This window comes from Sminthopsis crassicaudata, chromosome 1 (genome assembly GCF_048593235.1).
Source record: "Sminthopsis crassicaudata isolate SCR6 chromosome 1, ASM4859323v1, whole genome shotgun sequence".
Classification (NCBI taxonomy): Eukaryota; Metazoa; Chordata; class Mammalia; order Dasyuromorphia; family Dasyuridae; genus Sminthopsis; species Sminthopsis crassicaudata.
The window spans coordinates 198,661,682-198,685,512 of record NC_133617.1 but is presented as its reverse complement, the minus strand read 5'-3'; the positions used below and the strand labels follow the sequence as shown (position 1 = coordinate 198,685,512).

Here is a 23,831-nt window from a genome sequence, read left to right as displayed (position 1 = left end):
CTGAGAGGTAAACCATCCCTTGTTCCTCCAATTTATTTATGATTTCATTCTTTATGCCTAAATCTTGGACCCATTTTGATCTAATCTTAGTATGTGGTGTTAAATGTGGGTCCATGCCTAGTTTCTGCCATACTAATTTCCAGTTTTCCCAGCAGTTTTTGTCAAATAATGAATTCTTATCCCAAAATTTGGGATCTTTGGGTTTGTCAAAGATTAGATTGCTATTTTTATTCACTATCTTGTCCTGTGAACCTAACCTATGCCACTGATCAACTAGTCTATTTCTTAGCCAATACCAAATGGTTTGGGTGACTGTTGCTTTATAATATAGCTTTAAATCAGGTACACTTAGACCACCTTCCTCTGACTTTTTTTTCATTAGTTCCCTTGCAATTCTCGACCTTTTATTCTTCCATATGAATTTTGTTGTTATTTTTTCTAGGTCATTAAAATAGTTTCTTGGGAGTCTGATTGGTATAGCACTAAATAAATAGATTAGTTTGGGGAGTATTGTCATCTTTATTATATTCGCTCGGCCTATCCAAGAACATTGAATGTCTTTCCAATTATGTAAAGCTGACTTTATTTTTGTGGCAAGTGTTTTGTAATTTTGCTCATATAATTCCTGACTCTCCTTTGGTAGATATATTCCCAAATATTTGATACTATCGACTGTTATTTTGAATGGAATTTCTCTTTGTATCTCTTGCTGTTGGATTGTGTTGGTAATGTATAAAAATCCTGAGGATTTATGTGGATTTATTTTGTATCCTGCGACTTTGCTAAAATTCTGAATTATTTCTAATAGCTTTTTAGCAGAGTCTTTGGGGTTCTCTAAGTATACCATCATGTCATCTGCGAAAAGTGACACTTTGATTTCTTCATTTCCTACTCTAATTCCTTGGATCTCTTTCTCGGCTCTTATTGCCAAGGCTAGAGTTTCTAGTACTATATTGAATAGTAATGGTGATAGTGGGCAACCTTGTTTCACTCCTGATCTTACAGGGAAAGGTTCTAGTTTATCACCATTACATATGATGTTTACTGAAGGTTTTAAATATATGCTCCTTATTATTTTAAGGAATAGTCCATTTATTCCTATACTCTCAAGCGTTTTTAGTAGGAATGGATGTTGGATTTTATCAAATGCCTTTTCTGCATCTATTGAGATGATCATATGGTTTTTATTAATTTGATTATTAATATGGTCAATTATACTAATAGTTTTCCTAATATTAAACCAGCCCTGCATTCCTGGTATAAATCCCACTTGGTCATAGTGTATTATCCTGGGGCTTATTATGACATCTTAAAGATGACACTGATTATTGACAGAAGTTGAAATATTAAGAATTCTGAAAAGAAATTGCATCACATGCAGCTTTTCAACATTAATATATAAAAGAATTTTGGGCCAAATTATATGTGTTCCTAGTGTTCTTCAGAAAAGTATGTTTGTTCAACGTGTTCAATTAACTGACCTAGAGTTTTTTATCCACATAGAGTAAGGTCACATGAAGTTTTTTTGTATTTTGTTTTCTGTAACCTTCCCATGTGGTCGGAGCTTAACCTGCAGAAAGGAAAATGTCTAATTGCAAGAACATTGTTTATTTCCATATTGGTGTGTGTCAGTTCTATAGAAAACATCTTGAGCACTCAGTCTCCTCAATAGAGAGTCTTTGACCTATCAAGCAATCAATTAACTTAGAAACCATCAATAAGGTCTCTAATGGTGAAGAAGGGTGGGACCAGTTGTTTTCATTTAATTAGGAACTGTATTGAAATAAGCAAATTAAACCAATTGCTTTGAGTTGCTTCGAATAAGATAAATTTTAAAAACTAATAAACAAAAGAATTTTTGGGATTTTTCTAATCTCAAAAATCTTGTTTTCAAGCTTGAATACATGAATTTTTTTTTTTTATTGGAAATGGAAAACAAACAGTATGGTCAGTCACTCATTAAGCATTTATTAAATACCTACTCTTTGTAAGCAGTGTACTTACTAAGCATAGGTATACAATGAAAGACAAAATATAGTCCCTTTTCTTAAGGTCTAATGGAGAAAAGCAACATTGAAATCACTGTGTGCAAACAGTGTAGAAACAGGATAAATTGGAGTTTATTAACAGAAGGAAAGGATCAAGGAGGATTCATTATGCTTTTGAAGTGATCCATTTGTACCAACAGTTCCATACTCTTTTCATCCTAACCCTTTGCAATTGTGTGCTAGCTTATAGTAAAGCCTACCGGTGTCTATATACTTCTGTTCAGCATATTTGAGTTTTGAAGTTTTGACTTTTTGTATACCTCTCTAAATATAGAAGTTGCTTGTATAGTCTAAGTATAACAATGTTTGATTATCTTGGTGTGTTCCAGTGCTGGAGAATAATGGGCTGGCATATAGTATTGCAGTGTTGAGACACATTGGGCTATTAGCTAATAGTATAACTAAAATATTTTTTGTTATGTCATTTATTAAATAATTTGAGATATACCATAAATAAAAGGCTCATGCTTCATATCACCCTAATGACATCAGGCCTATTCAGGACACTTTGTCCACTAATTGTATCTTTGACTTTCCAGGTTGCTTAACACTTCAGTTGACAGCTCTGCTTCTTGGAGATCTAGGGTTTTTTAAACCCAACTGTGCTATGGTAGGCACCATGTTCTTTAATTCAACTGAATACCAGAGACAAAGCCTATTTGCTCAATTGATATGACTCAATTGATAGCTGATGCAATTAATTCACTAAAAATTGATTTTGATGAACATTTATTGAGAATTGAGTATCTGTAACGTCTCATGTAAGTAAATAAGTCACTGTTTTTGGACTCCCAGTTTGGGAGATAAGATGTACACAAATAACTCTAATGCTGGACAAAACCTAAGTATAAAGAACTAATAAGGGAAGGAAATGATTGTGGGGCATCACATAATTAGTATGTAAGCTAGACTTTAATGAGTGTATATAAACTGGCTGGTTGGAAATCTGGGTAAAATGGGATAACAGCCTTCTGAGAATAGGAAATAGCATGAGCAAAGGCACACACACACACACCAACAACCAACCACCAACCACCAACAATATGAAAGCATGAATTTTTAAGGCAATTGTTTAAAAGATTATATAAACACTGAGAGTAGTAAGAGACATTAGATCTCATTTCAATTTGAGGTTCCTCTAATTTTGTAAAATTAGGAATCATTTTACAGAGAAGGAAACTGAGAAAACATGAATAAAATATTTATTAAGCACCTGGGATACAAATGGAAAAGCAAGACAATTACTGTGTCTCCAAGAGCTCACATTCTAATAAAGAAACAATATATATGTGAGGTTTCAGCTGCAAGTCTGATGGAAAGGTTCTATTGTCCTTATGGTACAGAAATAAAACAGGTGTTTGCTACTTTGATGTTCTATCTTCTGATAAAATCACATAAATTTCCAATGATTAATGCTGAAAACATATTCTGAAGGCTCTTGGGTTCAGGGTTCTCCAGTAGAGACTGAGGAAAGATGGTGATCTGTAAAGTTCTGTCGTCTCTCAATTTTAATCCTTCTCTGGGAGGAGATCTCTTTTCTGGAAAATCTTTTCTCTGTGAGCAGGTTTCTTGGGAGCTCTGAATCTCCTCCAGCTCTTGTCCTTCCCCAATCCAGACTCCTCTTCCAGGCCACTGCCCAACTCTGGCCCAGAGTAGACTCACTCCTTGCTCAATGTTGTCTTCTTTTATCCTCCAAGAGAATGGGTGTGTGAGAACTCAAGGAGTTGTGGGAAAATTACTTCAACCAATGAACTTGTTCCTTTTAAAGGTTGTGTAAACTCCTTTTCATATGTAAACTCCTCCTCAGAAGTTCAAAGGTGTAAACTCCCCTTAAAGGCCGAACCAAAGGTGTGAACTAGAGAATTGTTAAGTACTGACTTAGCACTTAGTAAGAACCTAACATCTCCCCATTTCTTTTGATTTAGAACATAGGGTAGTCATGACCTTGAAACATAAATCCATCAATATAGGAGGCATTACACATAATTACATAGATTACATAAACACATAGTAACATAATAACATAATACATACTAGAAGTATGTAACAAATAACATGATCAAATAATCATAAATTGAGAATTTATAAATGTCCATAAGTCCATTGTCCATTAGTCTCATCTTGTGTTAGGAAATCCAATGATTCCTGCTGGTTTTAAAGTTCTTTAACAGTCTTCTTATTAGCCATGCTCTTTCAGTGTCAGAAGTTTCTTAGATTTTCTCCTTTGTTTTGAGGTCTTTCTCTTTTTCTGTCTCTCTCCAGGTGCTTGTTGCCACCTATCTGTTTTCTTCTGTCTGTTAAAATACAAACAAACCCTCTCTCCCAGGTAGTTAACCTATCTAATTTCCTCCAATTTACCACTTTCTAAATCTCTTCTCATCATCTGGCAATTACATTGAAGCTGTTTGCACTGGACACAGCCCTGTTGGTTTAAAAGGCCTATATTCTCCCCAAGTGTAATCCATTTCTGCTATCTGATTGCTTTTTGACTGACTTATCAAGTAATCCCTTTCTGCCATGTGATTGCTTTTCTGCTGGTTGATCAAATCAGAGTCCTGACCTTCTAAAGGCTTTTTGGGTGTAACCTCAGTTGCAATCATGCCCCACCTATCCTTTGATTGATATCTTGGAGCTGGGCCCCATTTCTCATTTACCTGGGTCAATCTGCATTCTGAGGCCCAATGGAAGCCTTTGTGACATTTTGGACATGGAGTTTTGGGTCTTCTCACTCTATTTCCATATCTACACTGAGCTCTTAGATATCCAATTTTTCCACATTGAAAACATCACCGAGTTTCTCTAGAAGTCCCTTGCCAGGAGGGACCCTGTCCCATGTTCATCATAGTCCGGGTGTAAAAAGCATTTGTTCCCACTGTAGCACAGTGTCTTATGATCTCCTCTAAAGGAGCATCTTTGTCTAATCCCCATATAATTCTTTTGCAAATCTCATTGACATTTTCCTTAGCCAGATGTCTGGTCATTATTTCTGTAGCTGCATTTTCTCCAGTAGTTCTTTTGACAGCAGTTTGCAGACGTCCCACAAAATCTGCAAAAGTTCATTGGGACCTTGCTCTATTTTAGTAAAAGCCTCCCCCTGATCTTTCTGTCTGGGGAGGGAACCCCAAGCTTTTATTGCAGCCTTAGCAATTTGCTCATACACTGTCATGGTATAATTAATCTGTTCTGAATTCTCTCCATACCAACCTTCACCAGCTAAGTGCTCAAAAGTGAATTGTGTGTTAACTCCTGTTTCCAAATTGCATCTGACTTGGTTCTTACATAATTCATGAAACTCCGCAAGCCACAACTGATTTTGTCCAGGTTCTAAACATGCCCTTGCTATGGATTTCCAATCATTTGGGGTTAGGACTTCATAAAACAGACCATCTAGTAACATTTTAACATAAGCTGATGTAGCCCCATAAAGGGTACAACCTTTATTCAAATCTTTAATTTTATTCAAATCTAAAGGTGTATATCTTCTCCTTTTTTGATTTACAGAGTCAATTTCTTCAATCACAGGATATGCATGTATAAAATCACTTATATCCTGTCCTTCTCTCTTAGCTTTAACCAATGCTTTTTCTAATCTTGTCATAGGCTGCTTAACAGGCGATTCTGTTTGTATTTCTGCCTCTTCCCCTCCTCCTTCTTGCTCCACCCCTGAAGGGTTAATTGAGGGAGGAGATGGGAAACGCTCCTGTTGCTCAGAATTGTACTTAATTTCATTGTTATCTGATTCATCCTTTTCACCTAGTTTAGTTGGATCCTCCCCCTCTGGCTCCTTTAGTCTGACAATTTTTAAAACCATTTGGATTAAACTGTAGGAATGAAGTGTATCTTTAGAAATTAAGTTTGGTTTGGAATTGTAGTGTTCACCTAATTGCTCTCCTACTAATTCCCATTCATCTAGATCCAATTCTTTTTCCAGAGAAAAACAAGGACATATGACCTTCACAGTTTTTAAAAGTTCAGTAATTTCCTCCAAAATTGTAATCAATCCTTGGCTTTTCATAACCTTGATAATGCTCTCTAAACATTTTCCTTGAACAGAAGGCATTTGCCCCATTTCACTGAAATTCTGCTTTAGCTCTTTAACAAAGTTCCCTTGTTACTCATGCTTCTGGGTCAGAGAGACTTTTCCACCAAGATCAAATGCTGGTGGTTTGAGCTTTCTAACATACCCCACCTCCTCTCTTCTCTCTCATGATGCCCTACTACTTCAGCTAAATTGGTTTACTTTCCTGTAAGTGGCAGTTGGTAGGGATGGCTGGACTTTCTCTATTGGAGCCATTGCCTAAATGATGGCCATGATATCTGGGCTGGATGCAGGACTAGAGGTCTGGGATCAGGGTTGGTGCTGTCCCTCCTTGTCTTTGTGCCTTTTTACCTTTCAGTCAACACTCGTTGCTGATGAGCAAAATGATCCCCTTCTCCACAATGATTTCTTCTCTCAGGATGATGCAGGGGCTGCAGTGCAAAGAAGTCTAGTTGTAATAAAGACATTCCCTTTGGAATACTACAATGCTAGTGCTTAGCATCCTGTACTGTCTCCATTTGGGTCTCAGAAGAGATGATGGTCCAGAAAGTGGTGGTGGTAGTTCAACTTCTTTGGCTCATGCAGTCTTTTCCTTACCTCTCAGGGTGCCTTGCAGCTTCAATTAGACAAAGCTCATACTTTGAGAGTGGCAGTTGGCTGGAATAGCTGATCCCTGTTTCACCAGTTATCTTTCCAGTTGATGGAAGCAAGACCAGTAGTCTAGAATGGAAAGGAAAATAGTTTCCTGTATTTCTTTACTTGATGTTGGTAATTGGTCAGCAGCTGTTGCTGGTGGTGATGAGAAAACCTGGCCCTTTCTCCACATTGTTTTCTCCTTTCAATGATGGCTACAGGTGCTAAGCTAGAAGCAGATTCAGGGTCCTTGGGAAACTGATTCTTGGGATCAAGGCCCTGGATTATCTCCATCATTGTCTGAGAAGTAATGAAGGTCAAGGTGGTAGTGATGATGATCTAGATCTGAGGTGTCAAATCTCCTGAGTTAGGCTCAGAGTAAAAGGTAATTGAGAAATATCTAACAAAATAAATAAAAGTAATCTATAGATAATGGTAATATGTAGTTTTCCAAATTAATATGCAGCCTGCATGGGTTCTTTTGTACAGTTTAGTTCCCCCTGCTTCTGTTTGAGTTTGACACCATGGATCTAGTTAAATTCTTATGGCTTCCTTCCTATGCTAAAATTATTGCACAAATCTCTTCTACATTTGGGACATGCGCTGCAATCCTGTGAGGATCCTAAATTCATTGGCAAACATTACCCAGCTAATTCCTTTCCTGTCAGGAAAACAGGTGACCTTACTCAAGGTCACATAGGTAGTTACTGGCAGGCAGGATTCAAACTGAGAAACTAACTTCATATCTAGCCTTGTAGCTCATTCCATTTAGCAGAAATTTGACAGTTGTTTTGAGAGATAAGGGCAAAAAAAGTACCCTAGAGTTGAATCTTTAGAAGACACTAAAAGGCACCAGAATTTGGACTCTAATCTGTAGGCAATTGGGATTTCTTGAAAGTTTTTTTGTACCAGGAAAGAAATATGATCAGAATTGTGTTTTATGAAGACATAGATAGGATAGATTGAATAGTGAAAAGCCTTAAAATAAGATCAATAAAGAGCCCATTGAAATATGCCCAAGTGAGAGATATTGAGGTCCTGACCTGAGTGAGAGAAGTGAGAATGGAAGGAGAGAGTAATTTTGTACTATCCCACCTCCCCAAACAAAATAAAACATCACAGTAGAATTGACAGGATATGGCAGTACCTGATTAGATATTAGAGTAAAAGAAAGGGATAGAACAGTTAGATAGCAAAATGGGTAGAGTATTATTGCCTGGAGTCAGGAAGATTTTGGAATTCAAATCTGGCCCCAGACAGTAATTGTGTAAGAAATCACTTAACCCTATTTGCCTCAGTTTCCTTATTTGTAAAATGAACTGGAGAAGGAAATGGCAAACTACTCCATTATCTTTGCCAAGAAAACCCCAAATGGAGTCGTGAGAGTCAGCTACCACTGAAAACAAGAACAAAAGAGTTGGGTGAACTGAAAATGCGTTCTAACCTTTGAGGCTAGAATAATAATGATGCCCTTATTAGAGACAGGGAAATTAGGGAAAAGGAGTTAAGGAGAAAATGATAAATTTTGGGTTTTTATATTTTGAATTTGAAGTGTCAGTAGTATCTAATCCCAGAAGAAATACTCAAAGTAATATTTTTCTTATTAATGAACTTTTCAGAAAAGGCGGGGGGAAACGACAATATATAGCTATATACTTTTAGAATGTGATAGGTAATTCCCAAAAACTCAATTCAAACATCTTTTTTTGTATTTTGTTTCTAAATATGAGCCATACTTATTTTCCTATCCTTTTTCTTAAGAAAACCATAATATATTCATCCAAACCTGAATGTGTACCTATATATGCATGTATATATGTATGTATGTGTTTGTATTTTGAACTACTTCTTGGCATTCTCAGTTTTTCTTTCATATAGCTATAGGATGATTTTCCCCAACTTTTTTTCTTTTTTTAATATGGGAAGTACTACTTAATTTTTTGTAAAAGAATACTTAGAATATCATTATTTGTGAAGTATTTTTTCTTTGGCCTCATGCATTTAATTGTTGCTGTTTTTAATATTCCCAAAATAGAGAGAAAGATGAGCTTTGCTAATGGTACTTTGAGAAGATCCACAACTGCTCTAAGAGAGAGGAGAGAGACTGCCATGCTGGGTTCTATGTATGTTTTCTGGTGTTCACAGTTCCTAATGTCTTTTAGCTTGTGATCCCTCCAACTTCACTGGTTGCTGTTGATTTTTTTTTTCCCCCCTCTGGGTGTGCAGAGATGGTGTTAGGGATGAAGGCAGGAAATTTGAAGAGAAGACCTCACAGGGGCTTCTCTCATCTGTGTTCCCATGTTCCCAAGAGTTATCCATGTGAGAGTAGAAGCAATACTCTCCTTTCTCTTTGAGAATGACAGCACGATGGATTACACAGTCTTTCTGCATCAGCTGAGGTAACCAGCAGCCAAGTAGAGGGCACCTTGATTACAATGCAGTACACTTACCACCTTGAGTTTTATGACTTTACTATTAGGATTATTTGAGTTTCTATATACTTTTTCCTTAGAAGAGGAAAAGTAATAATATTTATAAATTTAGAGGACTCTGGCAGAGTTGTTTATTTTGCTTGATTGACTCCCAAAATCATACAATAAATTATATTGTTTTTATTGAATATCTCTTTTTTACTAAGCACTCAGAGGGATACACGACAATAATGATGAACCTCAGGATTATCTTAGAGTCATAACTGGAAAGGCAACACTAACTTGGATGAGGTGAATAGAAAGCAGTATAAAATTTTATATCATTAAATTCCAAACAGTGTAATCTAATAAGTCATAGAATTGAAAATTTAACATTAGAAAAAAACTAGTTCCGCTCCCTCCTTTTTTCCAGATAGTAATTGAGTGAGTTTGAGGGGCCTATCTGAGCTCACAAAGCTAATAAATAATAGACCTGGAATCTAATCACGTACTCTCAGAATTTAAAAGTTTTCTGGGAGTGATGATTAAGCTTGCAATTAATGCTTATTGATGATTTTTTTTTTTTTAATAAAGCAACTCACAGTGAGCTAGTAAGCACTTAATGAATCGAGAGATTTCATAAAATCATTTTTTGGTAATTGGTCGGCTTAAAGGTAATTCTTGGTTTTCAGAGACTATATCAGTGGAACATAACTTGGGCAGGAGCTTCTACCATGCAGGAAAGATTTCTAGTATTATTTGGAAATCAGTTTAATTAGTTATGAAGAGGCTGATCATCAAGAGGTTGGTTTCATAGTGAGGAATTCTTCAGTCACATTAATCAAAATCAATAAACTTTTTATTAAGCTTTTACCAAAGGCTGGTTGGTGTGCATACAAAAACAAAAGTAAAGTAGTTCTTTCCCTGAATGAAGTATACATTTTATGGACACTAACAACATGCACTTAAAAATATATATATATATATATATATATATATATATATATATATATATATATATATATATATATATATATCGGCTAAATTTTAGGGAGAGAAAATATTAGCTTTCTGGGAGGATCTGAAAAAGCTTTATGTTTAAGGTGCTATTTGAATAAAGTTTTGAAAGGAACAAGGAATTCTCAGATTTAGGGTGAATAGAGTAGATACTCTAGGTGTGTAGTATAGTTAGCATGAAGTCATAGCAATGGAGAAGGTTGGAATATTGTATGTGAAAAATGGCAGTTGAGCTAATAGGACCACACTATAGACAGCACAGTATCAGTATCGTAACTGATTATTCAGAAGGACCAGAAAGGAAGGCGTCAAATTGTAAAGAGGTATAAATGCAAAACAGAAGGCCTGTATTGGATCCTAGAGGTAATGAGGAATCCTTAGAATAGTCAAACTTAGCTTTTGGCTTTCAGAGGGGGATCATGGCGGTGGGCAAGAATAAGCGCCTCACCAAAGGCGGCAAAAAAAGGGGCCAAGAAGAAAGTAGTTGATCCATTTTCCAAGAAGGATTGGTATGATGTGAAAGCACCAGCTATGTTCAACATTTGCAATATTGGCAAGACACTGGTGACGAGGACTCAAGGAACAAAAATTGCCTCTGATGGTCTCAAGGGTCGAGTCTTTGAAGTGAGCCTTGCTGATTTGCAGAATGATGAAGTTGCTTTTCGGAAGTTCAAGTTAATTACTGAAGATGTTCAGGGTAAAAATTGTTTGACCAATTTCCATGGAATGGACCTTACCCGGGACAAAATGTGCTCCATGGTCAAAAAATGGCAGACTATGATTGAAGCCCATGTTGATGTCAAAACTACCGATGGCTACTTGCTCCGCCTCTTTTGTGTTGGTTTTACCAAAAAGCGCAACAACCAGATCCGTAAGACCTTTTACGCCCAGCACCAACAGGTCCGTCAGATTCGTAAGAAAATGATGGAAATCATGACCCAAGAGGTACAGACAAATGACTTGAAAGAAGTTGTCAATAAACTAATTCCAGACAGCATCGGGAAAGACATAGAAAAGGCTTGCCAATCCATTTACCCTCTCCATGATGTATTTGTTCGAAAAGTCAAGATGCTCAAGAAGCCCAAATTTGAATTGGGAAAATTAATGGAACTTCATGGTGAAGGTGGTGGCTCTGGAAAACCTTCAGGAGATGAAACTGGCACAAAAGTTGAAAGGGCTGATGGCTATGAACCACCAGTTCAAGAATCTGTCTAAACTAAGAACTTTGAAAGGTTGAAAAATAAAAATTTATCATTGTGAAAAAAAAAAAGAATAGTCAAACTTATACTTTAAGAAAATCCATGAATCAGAGAAAAATACTTAATGACCTTCTACTATTGGAGTGTCAAGAGTGCCAGAAAAGGAAAGAGAGGGTACTAAAATGAGTCTTTTTAAGCCTTCTAAAACTTTAATTTAGCTACTGATATTAGGTGATCCTTTTCCATTGACCAAGGAAGAATTGAATAATTCTTCAATATAAGAAGTTGCAGCTAAAAAGAGGCATAAGCCCCAGGTTCTGTTTAGAGCAACAACAAGAAATGTTATTTCATTGGATGTTTATTCATCTCACATAGCAGTGCTTCTGAGAAATATTATCAAACTATCTCCATATCATCATAAGTATTAGGAAAATCCTATGAAGAGCACATAGGCATGAAAGATCCCTTCTCAAATATTATATTATACACACACACACACACACACACACACACACACACACACACACAAGAGTTTGTATTATTCACAATGGGGAACACTGAAAGCTTTTCTAAGAAATGTAGTAATAAAGCAAAATTGCCTCCTATTATTATTATTTTACATATTTCTAAAAATGCTATCTATAGCAGTAAGACAAGAAAGAGAATTTAAAGGTTTGAATATTGATAAAAAGTCACCTAAATTATCTCTATTTGAAAGTGACTTTAGCTTATACTTAAAAAAAAAAAAATTAAGAATCAATGAGGAAGTTATCAACATTTGTGCATGATACTTCCAACATTCCCCAAAGAAACACTAGAAAGGCATTTTCCATTCAAAGCAACTATTTAAAAAAAGATCTCAGTATCAACCAATCAAATTACATTTATAGCTGATAAGATTGTGACTACCAAATTCACTTTATAAAAATAAAGATTAATTAGAAAGAATCTCTTTGTTCATAGTCTGGTTGTGCCAATTCATAAAAATAATCATTCTACCTAAATTATTTTATAGAATTAGTGTTATGCCACTAAGATTCTCAAAATATTATTTTATGAGACTAGATAAAATAATAACAATTCATTTGGAGGAATAAAAGGTCTAAAATTTCAAGGGAAATAATTAAAAAGGGAGAACTTAAAAGGGTATTACAAGATAACAAACTATATTCTAAAATATCTATCATATAAAGTGAATACACAATAGTAACAATATAATCATAGACTATTTTATTATAGTTGGAGGACACTTTAGAAATGGTTTCTTCCAACTCCCACACTTTACAGATGATGAAACTGATTTTTGCAAAGGTCAAGTGACTTGTCAAGGAATATACAATAAAATGGAACCCAACTTTATAGACTCTTTTTGTACTACCATTCCACTTATTTAAAAAAAAAAAAATTTCCCCTTTACTTTTTATTTGGGTAGATGAAATTAACCAATGGGTTTTCCTTTAGATCATTACCAACCAATTACATTCCACCATTCAGAGCCCAAAATTGGATGTATATTCCTATATCTAAATGCTTCTTCCAAACTTGGGAATTTCAAGATTAATTGCCATATCTCAGATTAAGATCACAAATTAATACAAATAATTTCCATGACAGTTTGGTATTCTCAAAGAATAAAGTGAATCTGGTCCCAGCATATTATCTTCAACTTGTTAGCTAAATATGAGAAAATGCATATTGCCTTACACATTGCAAACTTTTATATGCTGTAAAACTGTTAGTTATTAATTTTTTAAAATTATAGTTGAATGTGTAGTCAATATTTTAGAAAAGATAAATGAAAATATTAATTTTTAGATCTCTATTAGGCTTCAAGATTCAGTGAGATATTTGTTATAGACTATTAATCTATAAGACTTTTTGCAGATAGGATATTTTAACTACATTCTTGTGAATGTGGAGAAGATATTAAAATTCTCCAAGTGATTTTTTTTTCTTTCCCTTAGAGAATACTTAATGTTTTGTCTCTTAAAATTTGAAAGCCTCTATATTTGAGATGTTAACTTTATCGATACTCTTCCTAACAATAGCATTCTCACCTTTAGATCTGTTTTTAAAGCACCTTAGCTAATGTTCTAAAGCTTGATAAGCTTTTATAAAGCAACACTTTTGAATCTTCATTTTTTTAAAGTAACAAAATATAATCATCATTGTAGATTATCATGGAGATAATTATTAAACTAATATGTGATTAGTATTTTCTAATGACAATTTTAATTTTAACAAACATTTTCATTCATTTTCCCAAAATTATTAAAGACTTAAAGAACTCTGATTTTGTTAACTGGGTCCCTTGGTTATTCATCAGTGATTCAGCTGAACTAATACACTGGTGGCCAGTAATCAGTGTGTTGCCTATTAAATGAAAGAAGTTTTGTCCTTGTCTTTCTGAGAGCCACCTTTTATTTCCCCTCTTCATTACACAGCAGGCAGATGTAGAAAATATTGTAGCACCTAACAATCACACATTGAACTTTCTAAAATGGCAAGTTACAACAGTCCTTCTTGGTTTCAAATTATGTAAAATAAAAAAGAATCTTTTATCACTGATAGATCTTGTCATTAATATTTAGTTGCATTTTTAAAAAAATAGATGAATTCAAATTTTTTATTAATTTTATAATTATAACTTCTTTTTTTTTTTTTTTTTTGACAGTACGTATGTATGGGTAATTTTTTACAACACTTTCACTCACTTCTCTTCCGAATTTTCCCCTCCTTCCCTCCACCCCTTCCCCTAGATGACAGACAGTCCTATTCATGTTAAATGTGTTATAGTACATCCTAGATACAATATATGTGTGCAGAACCGAATTTCTTGTTGTACAGGAAGGATTGGATTCAGAAGGTAAAAATAATCTGGGAAGAAAAACAAAAATGCAAACACTTTACACTCATTTCACAGTGTTCCTTCTCTGGGTGTAGCTGTGAATTCAAACTTTTTTTTTTTAAATCTTTTTTTGCACTGAAAATATCATCTTTGCTCACTATTATTGCTGAAAAGTTTTCTTCCCATGAGTAAAGTTATCTAGCAAAGATTGTATCTTTTTCTACCCTTATCTTCATATAACTTCCCTGGTAGTATTTGTTGTAACTAAGGATATGTTTCCTTTAAATCAAGAAAATGTTTTGTAAAAATAAAGCCTGTGGTGTAATGAGTGCAAGACGGGAGTACATATAAGAAAAGTGTGGTAGAAAATGTTATCCCCTCCCTTGCCCCTTCCCTTTCTTTCCTTCCTTATTTTCCCTACCTCACTCTGTTTCTGTCTCTCTCCTTTCCTTCTGTCTCCTTTTCTGTTATTCTCCTCAGAATCTGTCTCTTTGTTTGTCCCCTCTCTGTTTCTTTCTCTCTCCCCCCCTTTCTCTTTCTTCTTCATTCCCTCCCTTCTTCCTTCTCACAAAGGCTTGTGATTTTTATGAACTATTTAATGTCAGACTCCACTCTCTGCAATGTCAATAAGATTCTGTAAGCTTTACTTACTTACTTTTTGCCATTTCACAGTCCACTTATTTGTGCCACCTGAATAAGATTCAGACTCACTTATTGTTGCCTTTATCCTTCCATTTTGTTCATAGATGAACATGTTCAATGAGATGCAATCTTATGTCTGCCTTGGCAGTCTTTTAGTGAAAAATATTTGAAGCTCCATGCTAATGACCTGGTAATTGTTTTTATGGCTTCTCAATGAAGTGTGAAGTGGTTTGATAGCTTGTCAATAAAGTATCAAATACTGTGAAATATATTGTGAGAGTCAATTATATCTTTTTCAACCATATAGCACATAGTACCTTGCACATGGAGGCTGCTCAATAGCTATCTACAGAATAGAAGAATGAATCAATCAGTATTTGAGTATTGTGTCTAGAGCCACATTTCTGACATTTTTGATGCCCTGAAATGTGTTGTGCTTGGTTTTACTTTATATAGAAGACTGCAAAGAAAGATGACAAAGAAGGAGCAAATCTTCTTATGCTTAAAGATTTGTGGTATTCCATCTTTGCTACATCATACTGAAGATAATCAAGGATTTGATATTGCATTCTTGGTCAATAATGTATCTTTCTATAATATTGTTCTTATGGAAAATTGTCTACTTAATGAATGACTTTAGAAGACAGATAGCATTATAACAAACAAATGTATTAAGCCTTTAAATCTTGAAAGGAATAGTACAGCTAAGCTAACCATTTCAATTCATTAAGTATTGTATCCTTCAGTAGGTAGTTAATTGTTTATCTTTCAAAGCTAAATTCATTGCAGTTCAACAAAATGCTTCTCTTAGCTTCTCCTGTGGTATTTATTTGAATATGCTATCATACTGAATCTCAAATTACCTTTTCCAGTATACTAAGTGACAGACTTTAGGTCTAAAAGGACACAAGATATCTCTACAAATGACTGTCATTTTCATGAAATTTAGCCTTTTTATCTGTTTTAATTGCATAATATTGAATATTTTCTCTGACATATCCAGTCATCTCAAGAGTTTCAAATTTCAGCTGATTCTTTAAAGAAAATTTCATGCTTAAAATATTACTTAAATGATGTTCTTGTACAGGAGAGGAAAAAATAAGGGCAAGTTAATTTTAAATGGAACAAGAAAAAAAATCTGTACTAGTACAAAGCAGTCTCAAAAGGAATGATGATTTTTGTTTGTTTCTAATATGTTAGGATATTAATAGCTTATACACTACTAGTCACTACAGTGACCAAAACAGTCACTACAGTGACAAAAACAGAGCAATTGAATCTCTGCTCAAAGGACTCTGTTGCATTAGCTAAATAATTTTGGGGAAGATAAAAGATTTAGATAGCAGTACAATTTGATTAATTCTGTAAAATTTATATTTCATAAATGCTGAGTTTTGACTTATAGAGTAGTAGAAAGGAGAGGGAAAAAGTGTTTATTGTAGTTTTACACATAAGCTACCAGAAATCTTTAATGATGTACTGACAATTCACATGTTATAAATTCAAAGACTCCATTTTGGCTGATTATGTTGATGTGTAGCAACTGTTAAACAGTTAACAATTATTGACAAATAAACTGAAACAACTCCTAAAGAACTGCCTAATTGTCAGTATTCCTAGGGTTACTTTAATTTGTAGATTATTGACAAAATACATTACAATGCATTCCAATCAATGGAATGATTATGACCACTCACTTCTTATCCCTCTCCCTACTGCCTTGTCTTCAATTCATTATACAATTTTCATTCCCAGCTTAACTTGGATTGCAAATAAAGTGATTTCCAAGGATTTATGAGGGGGTGGGGAGGGAGGCCTGAGGGAGGAAGTTAAATAGTGTAAGACTGTTTTTGAAAACTTGTATTCCTCCATCATTTTACATTTTAAAAAAAAATGTTTAACTTATAAAATCCATTTTTTGTGTATTTATAGGAATAGGTAGGGGGACTTGATCTATAATTTTATTGATTTAGAGAACTCCCAGATAAATAAACTTCCTCTACTAAGGCAAATCAGTACCTTCTCTGAAATTTAGAGAATTTACCATTTGTAAATATAATCCTGGGGAAAGTTATTGATTCTGAGATCTTATATTTTAAAGTGTTCCCTCTAAAAATGCACTTTACAACTTATTCATGCCTTCTTATCTTATGCTGATATCACCCATGTCCTTCCTATGTACTGGAAGCTGTTCTTTCTTTCTGCTCAAATCTCCTGGGAACTGGTGGAACACTGTAAATGTCTATTTGACATACCTTGCTCCCACTATGTGACCTATCTTCACTTTCTGTCTTACAGTTCTTTGAAGGTATCTTTTATTCCTTTTCTTATTCCAAGTTTTTTATTGGCAATATATTGCATTCTGATCACAACTGCCACATAGGGCCTTTCTATCACTCTGTGATGTTTATTTTTAGTTCTTCAAAGACCAGTGTTCCAAGTCTTGCTAACATACAATTTTTTGCATTAAAAAAATGAGCTTTTGTTGTTAAGAAAGTTTATAACTTGATTAAATAAATATAAAATTTGTATAAAGCAATGAAACTTTAGCTCATTTTCCCCTCTTTCTTCCTTTGTCAGATTGTTATATTTAGTATTATCCAGTAGGTCAGTGGTGGGGGGAGACAGGGAGAGAGGGAGGGAGGGAAGGAAGAAGGGAGAGAGACAGAGACAGAGATGGGGAGGGGGAGAAAGAAAGGTCCTATTTTTTTTCAGAATATTTTTTCTCAATTAAGGACCATCTTATCTATTGAATTATATTCTGTTATAAAATATGATATCACTTACATGATTGTTTTTAAGAATTGTTTAAGATTTGCATAATAATGCATGAAATATTAAAGCATTGTTGAGCCATATCCAATAGTCCCTTCCCTGTATTGGTAACTTGAACATCAGACTTTTCTCATCCAATAATACACATATTTTCCAAAGGCAAGTTACATACTCTCTAAATGACTAATAAATCTATAAGAAATATCTGCTACTCTCCTTCAAATACATTTAATGTTGATAAATTAAGATAGTTCAAGAAAGATGTGATTATCAGCATAAGGGATTTTTATCAAAGTTTCCATTTTTTAAAAAAAAAATTATAGTTAGATAAATCTCAAGGTGTTAGGATTAAATTTATTTTATATGGTCATAGTTGACAGATGATAATATCATCTATGTCTGTCAAATTTATTGTATTAATATGAAGGAAATGGAGGATTAATATTATGGGTCATACCATATTAGAGAACCCAATAACCGAGTACCTTAAAAACTGTCAGCTCTATTAGAACATCAGTGCCCATCTTCTCAAACAGGAGTGTGTGTGGAAAGAAGGCCATTTTAGCTAGAAGCATAACAATCACTTTATATTAATCATTCTCCGTTTAAGCAATATGAGAATATCTACTTTCAGTCACAGAAATAAGATCCTTGAAGGAAACTGTCTGTGATGTGAACTCTGAAGGGACAGTGAGGCTGCCTATCTTGACTCCCTATGGCCTAATTAAATGGTGGGGAAGATGCAGACTAAGAAATTAAATTTTAAAAGTCAAATTAACAAGAAAAGGGTGTGGCAGAAACCAGTAGTTTTAGTGTTGCTTTTGGAAATTATATGGAGTTAGCAGTTTAGGATTTGGGATTTATGTAACTGGTTCTTTAAAAAAAAAAAAAAAAAAAAAAACTACTACTAGTTTTATCTTTGTTTGATGCATTATTTTCCTTTTAATCTTCTACCTCTTGGATTTTGGAGAAAGATTGGGACAAAAACTTCTTTAGATGTCTTCTTTCTGTTAACATTTTCTGTTAATATTAAAAATAAAGACAAAGATACCTTAAAATCAGGATTTTTAAAAGGTATACTAAACTTATGAGTCTCTTTCAAATCATGTTACGAGCTTTCTAGTTTTTTCATAATATTAGTTATTTTCAGAGAAAATGCTATTTCCTATTTTCTGTTAACTTGTTTAGTAATGTAATGTTTGAAAAGCTTTACCAAGAGAAAGTAGTAAACATTCTTTAAATTAAGATAGCTGGAGTCATAGGATGAATAGATTCAAAAATGAAGACAGTTTATATGCATTTGAATTAAATCCTTCTGTATATATTAAGCCCATTATTAAATTTTTGCTTTGAGTAGCTTATCCTATCTCATCTGAGTTTAATATGAGTGGTTTTGGTTAAATAGAGCAATTGCCAGGGATACTAAAAAAATTACAGTAAAATTGTAGTCATTATAGTAAATTTTGTCTTAATTTTATCACTTTTTATTAAATACCTGGAATTTGCCTTGTCATTCTTTCTGATTCTGTTCTATTCTCTGTGTGCTGTTAAACTTTTGAAATCTTACATATGACAACAGAAATCTCTTCCAAGGGAAAGAAAAATTGACAGGTTTTCCTGAAAATTTCAGGCAAAGGTTCATATTGCATAAGTGATTCCTATGCAATGTGAAATGTTAAGGACTGAGCTCCTTTTGAACTCATTTTTGCAAAGGAATTTGGGAATTAAATTTTTTTGTAGGCCTTCAAAAATACCAAATTAACTCCTATTTCAGATAACAAAACAGGAGATACATTCAGCTCTTTAACTCTATCATGCAAATTTTCAGACAGTTGAACAGTATGTGTTATATTATTTCTGCCCCATACAGCTTTCCCAAAATGTGAAGCTGCCCTATCGATGAACTACAATCTGTTCGTTTATATATTTTACTAAGGAATGTCAACTGAACTAGTGGGGACAGGGAAACGCTGTTTTGTCCTCCCTTGTCTCCAGGACACAGATGGCCCAGAGATTTTGTAGCTCAGTGAAGGTGAAGGGGGCTGCTGAGATGCCATTCAATAAAGAGTGATGAATTCTAAGATATTCAGTAGTAGGACTGGCATCTCATGGTACAGAGTCAAAAATGTTAGAAAAATTTTACTAAGTTGTTTTTTGTTTTAAAGTTTAAGTTTTATTAGACAGTTATTGAATTTTCAGCCAAGCCTTTGTTTTTCCAATTCTATAAACTTGTCATGTCATTATTCAAGACAGGGTATTTTAGGGCACACAAATAAATGGTCAATTCTTAAGCAAATGCACTGTACTAAGGATAAAAGAATCCTGTTTCCTATTCTGCTAACTGTGTTATGATCCAACTAAATGGAGGTCACTAGATTTCCTTTAAGCAATGATATAATGAAGGATGCAATAATAGCTAAGGCCAGCTGAGATGTCAACAAGTTGTTAATGGCAAAGAAATTTAAATTGATGGAAAACTGTATATATAACTTATGGGGAAACATCATATATAAACACACTGATATACTTACTTTGAAACGAGAAGATTTGATTTCTAATCCTGATATACATTAGCTGTGTGATCCTAAATAAATCATTTATCCTCTTAGCCTCAATTTTCTCATCTGTAAAATATATTTCTCTTACAGAGCTACTGTGAGGATCAAATGAGATAATATAATGTAAAACACTTTGCATGCCTTTTCCTCTTTGATACTTCAGTGTTTTCAAGTATGTAGGTCCTCCCATCTATGTGTTCTGGCCCTACTTAACTTTTGTCCATGCCCTTGAACAACCCTTCCATAGGAAATCTTCTCAGCCTGCTAGGGACCTTTTTCTTGAGCTTGATCTCTTAATATTACATAATTAATGATGAAATATACTAGCTGTCCATCACTTATTCTTCTTTCTTGGTACTTGATTGACCCATTCTTTTCTGGTTATACAACCTTACAGAGATATCTTTATGCAGTTCTCTTGCACATCTTCTTTAATAATGTGATGCAACCTACTTATGCCCTGAATCTCCATACCTTGGCACTGACTATCCCCTTGCTTACAGTGACCTAATTCTTCATCCCTGCTTCTTGGAAACAAATTCTGGTTTCCTTTAGGCTCCATTCAAGTGTCACTTTCTCTGGGTTTCTTCACTTTTCTCATCTAAGTTTATTTTCTATCTTCTGTCTAAATCTTTGTCTTCTCAGAACATGAGTTTCTTGAAGGTATAGATTTTTGTTTTATCTTCATATATTCTGCTCTTAACCCACAGTAAATGCCTCATAATTGCTTATTGGTTAATGGATGAATAGACAGTCCAACAGAGAGATTTTGAAAGCCTGAACTTGAATGATAAGTATCTAAGCAGAGAAAAAATGGTGAATGGAGAAAAATCACACAATATAAAGCTAATATAACAGCTAGTTAAATATGAAAGGAGAGCGTCATGGATGATTCTGAGGTTGCAAACTTGGATTACAAGGAAGGCCAATGGTACCTTCAACAAAAATAAGAAAATTTAGAGGAGGAAAAGAGTGCTGGTTTGGTGCCAAAAGGCCTGAGTTCTAATTTCAACTCTGATTCCCTGTGACCTTAGGAATATAATTTCCTCTCCCTATGCCCCAGTATCCTCATTAGGAAAATGAAGGAGTTGTGCCATACAAGTTCTAAGCTCCCAAGAGCTCTGAATGAAGCAATCATTAAATAATTAGGAAATAGAAGGAGTTAAGAGAGGATTAATGCTAATGAAATTAGGAATCCATCAAAGTACAATAATATCTTTTACTTTTGAAATATCATTTTTATTATATTAACCTTTGGTGTTTGCTAAAATTTTCCATAACAAGGTGTTGTCCCTTTATTTTGTTATTGATTTTCATTTGTCATATGAAAGGCTTATGTCAAGAATATTATTTTAAATTTATCTGAAAGTAATAATCATACTTAATTATCTTTATGGGAGACCATCAGTCTCTCTTCATATTTTAACCGTTCAGTATTTTTCTATGCCAGTATTAGCTCCAAAGGTAGTTAAGCTATGAGCTTTATTGGATTCTCTTTAAGTGAATTTCCCAGAATTCTAATACTAGAATCACCTAATTTTTAAGTTCGAAGGGTCCTTAGAGACCAATCTATACCCAAAGAAGAATCTTCTCTTCAGTATAGTCTGTAATTGTAAAAGAGAAGTCAAGTACTTCTTTTGTCTAATCTACTTTCTCATCAACTTTCCCTCCCTCTCATTTACCTCATCCAGAATCAGGATTTGCAAATTTTCCTGGTTAGCAAGAGACTAAGGATTATCTCCAAGTAATGGCTGTTATGTATATGACCGTGTTTGTGTCCATCAAGTCTCTCCTTGCCTGACACCAATAGCTTCTGGCAAGATCAGAAGCAACACTTGTTTCAGCACATCTCCACTTAGCTGGTCATGTGTGAAGGATGAAGGACAGCAGCAGAATACACAAGAAATTACTGTATGATGAGTTGGAATTAGAAACAGAAGCTGAGGGACTAAAGAAATACTATGAGCACAATTTAAGTACAACTTTAATCTTCCTACAAATACAGTATCAGCATCTGACAAAGCTAACTGATGTGTAGCATTAAAAGACAAAAGGAGGTCATTCTCTTAGGAGAAGAGACAGAACCACAAATAGCTACAGACCCTGCAAAATTGTGGCTATTATCAGGTTTAGTTTTCACATATTGATTACACTTATTTTTTTTAGTCACATGTTCTCATTGGGAAAACAATATTGTCAATTTCATCTTCAAAACCAAAAAAACATTCACATAAATATGCAAAGAGGAAAAAAAAATGCAAGCACATTAGGCATGTTATTGAAATTGAAGTTATTCAATTGATTTAATATTTGTGGAGCACATCCAAAATGCCATGCATTGTTTTTTATTAGAGTATTCCCTATAGAAAAGTCATGGAATGGATTTAAAATACCATACAAACAGAAGCACTAACAGTTAACCAAAACATGTAAACCTTTCCAGTGTTAGATTTTTAAATAAGTATATGCAAATGAAAACTCTTGGTAAAGATTTCAGTGCCTCTCTTGTGTGTTTACTGAACGCTTCTGTAATAAAAATTGAGTAGGGCTAAAGTGAAGTGATAGAAAAGAGGAAACCCTTATAAATGGTATGAAAAAAGCTTTCCAAAAATCTGATATAGTGTTTTCAAAATAAAATTAATTCAGGATCATACCTAAGTTTGGCCTGAAAAGAGGAATTAAAAAGAAACCAGAGACAAAAGTACTTATCTAGTCCTGATGTTGGAATGGGCTCATATGGGCCCAGTTAGAATTTTGAGTTTGATGATAGTAATAAATACCATTTGTAGAGCACTTTGTAGTTTGTAAAGAATCTTACATACATGATCTCATTTGAGCTTCCCAATAAATAGATACTTACTCCCATCAGTGATATTATTGTCTGAATTTTATTTGTGATGAAAATGACACTCAAGATTGTGATAGAATAAAACACTGTGTTAGGATTAGGAGTTGAACACTGTCCTTGTTCACTCGTCATTGTGTCAGAAAATAGGCTGTCCAGGGAATATGAATCCCTAGGAGAATTTTGGAGAGAGATATATTCTGATCAGAGAAGGAAATGGCATACAGGACCAAGCAAAGAAAGTAAAAACTTAAGAAAGGGATTTGGTAAGGAAGATTTTCATAGAATTCAAGCAGTGGGGGATATATGACTATAGTAGGTACACACAACAAAGGGGCCTTGAGTTTGAGATATTTTGTAAAGTTAGAAACAGTAGGATTTACTACCTGCTTAGGATGAGGAACAAAGGAGAATAAACTAGTATTACCCACAATATTTCTTACCAGAATTTGTGAAATAAAATCTCAAAAGAGATAATACATTTTGAAGCTTTGATAATTACATTTTAAAAAGTATATTTGGTGGTATCAAAGTATGTACTGAAGATCTATAAAGCCAATAGCTTCATGAGGGGATCATACTATTTTTGCCATAAGTGAAGTATTACTTAATTGGAGGTCCATAGAGCATCGGAAAGCATAAATATGAAAAAAGATAAGATTTTCAACATTTTCAAAAATGGAACACAGACTGAAAATTATTTCCACAATTTCACTATTTCAATTATTTGCAAGTCATGTGCAAAATAGCAAAAGTTGCTTATCTTTTTTTTTTTTTTTTTGCAAAAGTTTATCAATATAGAATGGGGTAGGAAGA

At 34.1% G+C, this 23,831-nt stretch overlaps 1 protein-coding gene and 1 pseudogene across 3 annotated transcripts in view; both read left to right on the top strand.

Moving 5' to 3' along the window:
• The window catches only part of ZNF407 (zinc finger protein 407), a 614,546-nt gene that overhangs the window by 499,599 nt on the left and 91,116 nt on the right, over positions 1–23,831 (top strand). The window lies entirely within an intron of this gene.
• On the top strand, positions 10,553–11,421 carry LOC141546162 (small ribosomal subunit protein eS1-like; annotated as a pseudogene).